A 9,041-nucleotide genomic window follows, 5' to 3' on the forward strand; every position below is an offset into this window, starting at 1 on the left:
ACACATTCCAACATTATTCAGCCAAGTTTTTTCTTGTGTAGCCCATTATTGAAACAATTTTCACAAAAGTTCATAGGTATGAATAAAATAAGTCAAGTTAATATATCATATTATGTTATTATTTTATCATAGTTCTATAAATATTTTTCTGATTATTGATTATAAAATGTCTTATTTTTATGTGTAGGAATCAAAATGGCAAATTTTGAGCATAATGTGATGGTTGCTTTGTATTGGGGTGGCGAAATAATTACTGAAATGAATGGATTTAGGTATACTGAATGTGCTAGAATGATTATTAGTATGTCTACTTTAACAAATTATGTTGAATTGGTTGAATTATTGCAAGAGAAGATGGAAATAAATAGTGAAAATATTGAAATGAATATTTCTGAAAAATATCCATGTTCAATTCAAGGTAGCAATGCAAGGTTTACTGAGTTTAAAATTGAGAATGATCAATCCTTGCAACAATTTTTTCTCATACCTCAAAAATTTGCGGATAAAATTGATATAAATGTTTTGGAGATGTATGTAATGATCAAATCAAGAAATCAAAATAATGTATTTCAAATTAGTGGTCAACATGGTTTTCACATGAATCTATTGTCTCAAAATTATGAATTTGCCACGATCAGTCAACCTCATTTTGCAGAACCGATTATTCCACCATCATTCCAACAATTGTCTATGCGTGACCATTGACTATTTGGTGAAGGCTCAAGTAGCCAAAGACATTTTGATAGTAGTCACATGGAATATAAGGCCAGGTAAAGTAACAAGTTTATATTTTACTTAATTTTAGTGTAACAATTTGTTAACATAACTTGTTGATTAGTTTATTATTTAATTAGTTTCACAACTTTGTTAGAATTTAACTAATATTTTTTTCACAGAGAAAATGAGACCGACATTGATTTACATAATGATATAAATGTTGAAATTAGTGATGAAAGTTCGGAGGAAGATGAACCTTCAAAAGATGATGATGAAAGTGAACTTAATGAAGATATAGTTGATATTAGAGATTTTTCTCAAAATGATATTGGCATAAATCATTCTAATCGATGCGAATAGGATGTGCCTGAAATGCAAAATCATGATGTACCCTATTTCAGGACCTTGGAGAATGAGGAAGTCATTTTCATGTCTACATGTGAATCTGAGATGGAACATTGTTCAGTTTGGTCTGAGGATACCAAAAAAGACTTTGGAGTTTGAAGAAAAATAAAGAGTTAAAAGTAGTAAAGAAAAACTAAAACGGGCTGTGGCGATTTGGAGTTTGAAAAAAATAAAGAGTTCAAGGTGGTAACATCAAACAAGAGTCTATGGGTTGTGAGATGCAAGTTTTATACTTTATTGGGTTGCTTGTGGTTTCTTCGAGGACGAAAGGTTGGTGATAATCTTTGGAAAATTGGAAAATATATTGAAAATCATAGATGTGAAACTGAAGGGCTTTCTAGAGGTCAAAATGTATATTGACACGATCAAAATCTTACAGTCCAACCGAATTCAAACAATACCAATGAGTCTTCTATTAGACTTATATTCAAAATTCTATACAGAAGGGAAGTTATAAACAAAATTCAAGAAAAAAGACAAATAATTTATGAATTGAAGCTAATTTATCATTTTATAGCTAATGAACTGAAGCTATACAGAAGGGAAGTTAACTCTTTATGGTCATGCTCCAAACTGTCTTCTTTTCTTCCTCACAAAAACTCTACAATAGAAATTTTGAATTGTTAACAATTGAATCTAATGATAGGAAAACGAATTTGCGAGATGATGGTAAAACCTTACTCGAAAGTCTTTGCCTCATGATTTATCCTTTGTTTTTCTTCTTTGTTACTACAAAGATTTTATTACGTTTTTTTTTTCTTTTGACCGTGCTCGTTAAGATGGTGACTCCCTGGCAAGTAAAAGAATTTTACAATTACTCAATTAAAAAATAAGTATTTATGTCAAAGATAGAATGTAAAGATTTAAAAGTACATATCCCACAAAGCTTACGAAAAATTATACACTTCTTCTTCACCGAAGGTTCACCACCTTGGCTTGCATCCTCCGTCTCATCACCATTCACTTCATCGTTGGAATCATTCAATTCATTACCTTCTACAGGCGATGAGGTAAAGTTTGGAACATCGTCAAAACGTTGAGGTAGAGAACTACCAAAGACATTCTCATGTGATGAAATACTTAGATCTCTTGATATTAGTGGAGTCTGTGGTGTCATGTATGGAACAATCTTAGTATTTGTTGGTTCATATTCCGGTGCTGCTTGGACATCTTGTGTGGCTTGATCCTCGTCACCCATTTCAGTAGGCGCTCGACCTCTCTCAACAGCATGTACCCTTCTACCCGCAACACCACTTCTTGTATATTAATCCTATCAACCTCTTGAACATACGTTAAGCAGTTAGATCCTTCATCCCGCACCATTGCACGAAATATGTAAAATCCCTCCATTGATAGGTTATCACCGATTGATATTGCTTTATTAACCATCAAATGAATATGACACGCCTGTGCAAAATAAATTAATTATATGAGAAGAAAATTCTTATTAATCCATTATGAACAGAATGACATTCCATGTCTAATGAATAAAAAAGATCTAACTTTGATTAAGCACATTGTTTAAAGAATGACATACCAGCACTTAAATGCAACCAAACTGTATCACTTTCAACTAACATAGATTCAAGAGAGCAGGAGAATGAAAATGAAATAAAATTGTTGCAGTCAAAATAGTTCACCATCCTAATTTTCTACAGTCACTTAGAGTCACTAGATAATTAAGAAAAAAAGAATTATTTGTGACATAGAATGGAAATAAAGGTCAATTCTTATCATCTTTCTCTTCTCCTCAATATTTTCAGTCACTTAGAGGTGTTCTTGTACAATAGAATAATCAATGTTCCTCATCATGAACTTAACCGAACATAGTTTAGAGTTTTGCCTTAATCCTAAACTTCCCTCTCATGAAAATCAAGGGCTAGAGCTAAGAAGTCCCAGAATTTTGCCTTAACCAATCACACTACGTAATTCAAACTAAAATAAAAGAGTTCAATTAAACCAAACAAATTAACATTAATCTATCAGTTCCATGAACCAATCACATTACATAACAATGATCAGAGAAGGGTGATGATGCATCTGGGCTGTCCAGAACTCATAAATAAGCTTTAAAAGAAAAACCAAGTATTGAACTTACCATTGTTTCATATGAAGTCGCATTAGGCACATAACCTTGTAGCTGTGGAGGACGCGAAGTAGGATTACCAATAAAACGAGTAATATGTTTGAACCAAATAAGGTAGGGATCATCATACATAAGTGATCCATGAATGATTGGTGCATTACAGACATATTGGTCAATATGGTTCCAAAAAGGTAACTATTGTGCATGCTCCAACTCCCAATTAGTGTTTGGACTTCCTCGACGATCGTGGTGAAAATGAGTAGCATCAAATGGAAATGGAGATGGTATCTCATGAACCAATCCAAATTTCCTCATAACTCGATCAGGCAAATGAACCTCCACGACATCCCAACAAAAAATTGGAACTCTAGCACCCCATACATCTCTTTCAACGCGGCAATAGTCGGGAAAACTCTCAATCAAGTCAGCAACATATGGTTCCCAAATAAACTACATGAGACAAAAAAAGTTCACAATTATAATATACATGAAAGCTAAGAGAAAACTAATACAACATCCTACCTGATCTTCAATCATTGAATCAAGCGCATCCCTAAAAACTCTTAGCACATGCTTGGTAGTGTTGGTCCAACTACAATGTGCAAACCGTCTAGCAACATGTGGACCCCTAGGTAAACCAACATGAAAAATATTTCTCGTGTCTTTTTGTGCTATTATTGAGGCCTGAGGACAATAACTTTATCCCATTCTCAAATCTAACATTATATATAGAGAGAGATATTTATAAACAAGAAGAAATTTCAATAAATAATTTGTATCATTATTAGGTATACCTGAAGTAGTTGTAGGAATCCAGCAATCTTATTCTGGGTACTTTGGGAGGCTTTACAAAGAAAGCGATATAAGCATGCTAAGGTTGCACTACCCCAACTGTAAGACCCTAATACAATGATATCTTCGAGCATAGGCAAGTACATAAGCTTTAAAAGCCACCAGATGTGTCTGCCAACATAAAACCAGCAATCATCCAAAACATATAACACCTAGCCTTCTCATTGACCATATCTTGTGTTGCCACATTAGACAATTGTGGTTGAAGTCGCAAGTGTGCATTAAGCGCGGAGACCTTAAGACTACTATGTTTAAAGTCTTGAGTATAAGGAGTAAAACCTAATAGTCTTTGACAAATATTTTGTCAATCCGCTATAGTCCTATGTGGTTCATATCCAATTACTGGATTACCTTTCACAGGTAAGCCATACAATATCTCCACGTCCTGTAAGGTGATTGTGGTCTCACCTGTCTTAAAGTGGAAGGTATGAGTCTTAGGATGTCATCTCTCAACTAGTGAAGTGATTAAAATATGAACTACAACAGGCCGGTGAGATCTATAAACACCGTACAATCCGGATAATCTAATTACATCTAAGACTCGTGGATGGATGGGATGTTCTTTCCGAGCTCCCAAAACTTTCCATCACACTTCCTTGTGTTCAAAATCATATTATCATTTCCTATCCACATATCTCGTGACCTATGAGTGAGTTATTCGGTTAATACAGAAGGATCAAGTAGATCGGGATTCAGTTGGTATGTATTATTACTAGCCATAAAAGAAATATCTACACACAAATGAATGTTTTTCAAATAATGAACAAAACCTTGCACAAATGCTTCACCAGCAACATATACATAAAACGTTAACTTCATTCACAAAAAAAAATAAAAATAATATACATCAAATTTAAGATCAAAAGTATTAGTGTGTGACAAAATTACATGAATCACAAAAAGATACTTCTCTTTCAAAGCTTTTTGACCGACTTATACCAGTAAAATTGCCAACCTCCTTCAAAATTTTGAAAGTTTCACCCCTATATGAATCTCTTTTAGTGTGTCAAATCTTCAACAGTTGAAAAAAAGGATTTCAAATCCAGTAAAGTTAGCGCATCAATTTTGTAAGCGGTCGGATTTTTTGCAGGTGGGTTAGGAATAAAGTGGTGAGAGGTGAGGGTTTTTTCGCAATAGTTGCTGGAGTCCATGTGGTTTTGTTCAGTTGATGGGTTTTGTTCAATTGATAAGAATGATTGGGATTTAGTACACATGGGCTATAATCGTTATTCAGGGTAACATTTTATGTTTAAAACGTTATCTCCAATGACGTGTTATTATTAAACGTCGTTATCCGTCCGTCCTTTTTCCCATTAATTTTATTCAATAAAATAAAGCCTAAAACGTTACTGTGAACCACGTTTATACTAGTTTCGTAAATTTTTTAAAAAATATACTATTTTGGTGAATTGATTTTAATAATGGCTTATTTTGGTCAAAAATTCAAATTGTTATTCAAACAAGGGCGATAAACAATTATAATTAGTTGCAACACAGATTCTATTTAGTGTGTTTGGTATGAAACAAATGTTTTCTTGGAAAATAAGTTTGTTTACTGGTCGTACCAAATTGTACAAAAGCACCGAGGGGCAAGGACAACAAAACCAATTCTCCCCGAACCTGATTATTCTATTCATAATGTGTCACAAAAATTATCAACTAGAAATAGTAGTAACACTTCAATAACTTCACCTCTTTTACAAACAATAGTCTTGAGTTTTATTTTTGGACGAGGAAATGTGTTATCGAATTTGAGCTTTGGAATTAAAGAAATGTAGATAGTGTTTTTCCCTTGAATAGTTTTTATGCAAAAAAAATTTAAATTAGTTGAGTTAGTGAGTTCGACATGTAAATGTAAAAGATTATAGAGAAATGAAAGGGAAGTTACAACTTACTGTTGTTTCAGGAACAAGAAAATTAAAAAATGACTTGTTAATCATCCATTACTGGCAGAAGCATATACACACTTTCTTATGTAATTTTAGCATTCTATATAAGTGTTGACCAATCCCCTAAATATATTTTACTTGTACACACTCAAAGGGTAATGATAGAGGATAATTTTGTGGTTCCAAAGAAAAAAAATCTCAAACCCCGATAATTTATTAGAATAAATAGATTTGGGATTTCGTAAGTGAGAATTGCCCAAGAGCAGAAACTTTGAATTTAGGATTCAACTCTACTTACGCTTCTACATTTAGATATATTTGTAAATTAGGTATCTTCACACAAATAGTTGGACAGATTTATTATTTAGTTTTTCTAGTCAGTATACATTAATTATACACGTATTAGGAAAAACTACATAAATGGGCCATAATAAAAGATTACATCCCATACCCCCCATTCATTAAGGCCGATAATTTTCGCTGAACTAATACTAAATCAGTATCATATAATGTATTGGTATCATTAAGACTGATAATTTCACTTAATTAATACTAAATCAATATATATACTTTATTGGTATCATTGAGACTTCTTGTTCAGAAATTACTCATTACTCATTAGTTAATGATACTATAAGAGTATATGTATATTGTTGTGGTATCATTAAGATTTCTTGTTCAGAAATTACTCATTAGTCAATGATACTATAGGAGTATATGTACATTGTTGTGGTATTTGCTTATTTTCCCCATTATATATATAAATATATTTTGTCACGACCTAGACCGTCGTGATTAGCACCCACACAAGCCCACCAGTGGGAGAACTATTACTACAATCCAAACAAACAAATTTTATGAAAATCAAAGCATTTAAAAATACGGAAGCAGGTTTAAATGACTATAAAAATGGAGTTCTAATAAACTCCAAGGTTTTAACAACTAACTAATGCGGAAGAACAACCCCAAGAACCTGAAAGTCATTGTGCCAAAACTCTACTAGCGACAAGTCTAAGATCAAGGGAAACAGCCCCGAAACTAATCAAACACCTTAAACAAATAATATAACCCCGAAAAAAATGGACTTGAATAAAAGAGATCAATGGTAGCCTGAAAGAACTGGCTCACCCTTGAATCCGGTCACGCTCAATTGTCACCTAGCTGAGGTCTATCAATATCCGCCTGAAGATTCCCTGTACTCAACAAAGAACAAGCAAGTGCAGTATCAGTACACAACCACAATGTACTGGTAGGATCAAGTGGCTATCCCAATAAGTGAAACACATGCAATTAACCACAACATTATAAAACAGGCATATACCAAACATATACAATATTAGTCATCTTTTCAGGATCNCTGGTAGGATCAAGTCGCTATCCCAATAAGTGAAACACATGCAATTAACCACAACATTATAAAACAGGCATATACCAAACATATACAATATTAGTCATCTTTTCAGGATCACTATAGCATCTCACGTTCTCAATAATACACATTGATTATCAATTTAGAGCAACATACAATCTTCCAACATCAATCATCATTAGATATGTAGAAATCATCGCAAGTAGATATACAACACAATTCGATGGTCCTCTCATGGAACCCAAACTCAAACTATTAGTGTACCGGTTCGTGGTATCTGATTTAATGTTTATGCTGCAACGTGGCAATCGATTCCATATTTATTTCGGAACGTGGCAATCGATCCAAGTTAGTGTGACGGAACGTGACACCCGATTCATTCAACAAACCATAATCAAATCACAATGTATATTCTCACAATCATACAACAAGAGGTGATTCATGGCATACAATTATTTAATTATCCTCATTTATGATTAGGGTGATCAATAATGCAACATTCGCATACATACATACATTATAGTGAGCAATTACAAACATATATCACACTAACATGAAATCACAACTATCACCTACCTCGAATTCAAGTTTGAATCCCCTAAGGCACTTGAATCTTCCCTTTTCGAATTCTATCCGCTTGTTCTAGGTCTACAAATAATAATTTATACGCAAGTATCAACAATCAAGACCCAATTACCCGAATCACAATCAATAATATCAATCCTAGGTTAAACCCTTAATCCTCTGTAACAATCCATTTCCGTCTTTATAGAGAAGCCAATGGGGAAAGAAATTGGGCTAGAAATCTTTTGAGTAGTAACTTTAGATTTTTCAACCTAGTTCAGATTTGGACGAAATCAGAGTCAGTGAGGTCTAGGGAAATCTGATAGCAATCGGGTGACTTATTTATGATTTCTATTACATGTGTGGTTAGATAAGTGGTTAAGGAATTTGTACGAAATTACGAAATTGAATTCGGGTGAGTAGAACTCCCGGAATCGATCTTAGCGTGAACGGTATTATCTGAGCGTACGTCATTGGTTAAAGGTATGTTGTGAAATGGGAGTCTTGGAATTATTAAAATAGCTAACTGGTTTTGTGCAAGCCGCTGGGGCGGGATTTCTGCCACCAAGGCGGGGCTGCTGTAGCGGGGTCAGGACCGATGTGGCAGGTCTACCGCGACTTAAGGTCGTAAATAAATTCCAAAACGTCTTTATTCTGCACTTTTCAACTTTGAGAGCTAGGAGACGCCCCCAGACTAATTCTGAAACATTTTTCACCAATTTTAAAGCTAAATAACGACCCGAAAATGATAGAGTAAAACTAGAGCCTTACATGTGAGTTTGAAGTCGAGAACTTAATGAAATGATTATATTTGAATTTGACCCAAAAAGTTCTTAAAAAATGTGCTTCGGAAGTTACTGGAAACTTGTTTAGCTCTATATAAAAAGATCCATTACGTTTTTCGAAAATCCGACTTCATATTCTTGTTTAGGGGGTCAAATTGAGTGGGAAATGGGTCTAACCCAAATTTTAGAGCAACCGTATCAAAATCCAAAATTTCAAAGTGAAGCCTTTTTCGAGGGTCTACTTTGGAGGGCCATATCTCCTAGCAAACAAATTATTTGGGTGGCCAATAATATATCCATGGAAAGCCCTTTGAGTTAGCTACCTAACGCACTTCGTTTCATCTCATTCGGAGTTCGAACGAAGAAGTTATGCC

General features: G+C 34.0%; 1 protein-coding gene and 1 pseudogene across 1 annotated transcript in view; both read right to left on the reverse strand.

Moving 5' to 3' along the window:
• LOC125853199 (uncharacterized) overlaps positions 1–9,041 on the reverse strand; it is a 170,963-nt gene that overhangs the window by 62,263 nt on the left and 99,659 nt on the right. The window lies entirely within an intron of this gene.
• On the reverse strand, positions 1,826–3,340 carry LOC125866749 (uncharacterized; annotated as a pseudogene).

This window comes from Solanum stenotomum, chromosome 1, assembly GCF_019186545.1.
Source record: "Solanum stenotomum isolate F172 chromosome 1, ASM1918654v1, whole genome shotgun sequence".
NCBI classification, from domain to species: Eukaryota; Viridiplantae; Streptophyta; class Magnoliopsida; order Solanales; family Solanaceae; genus Solanum; species Solanum stenotomum.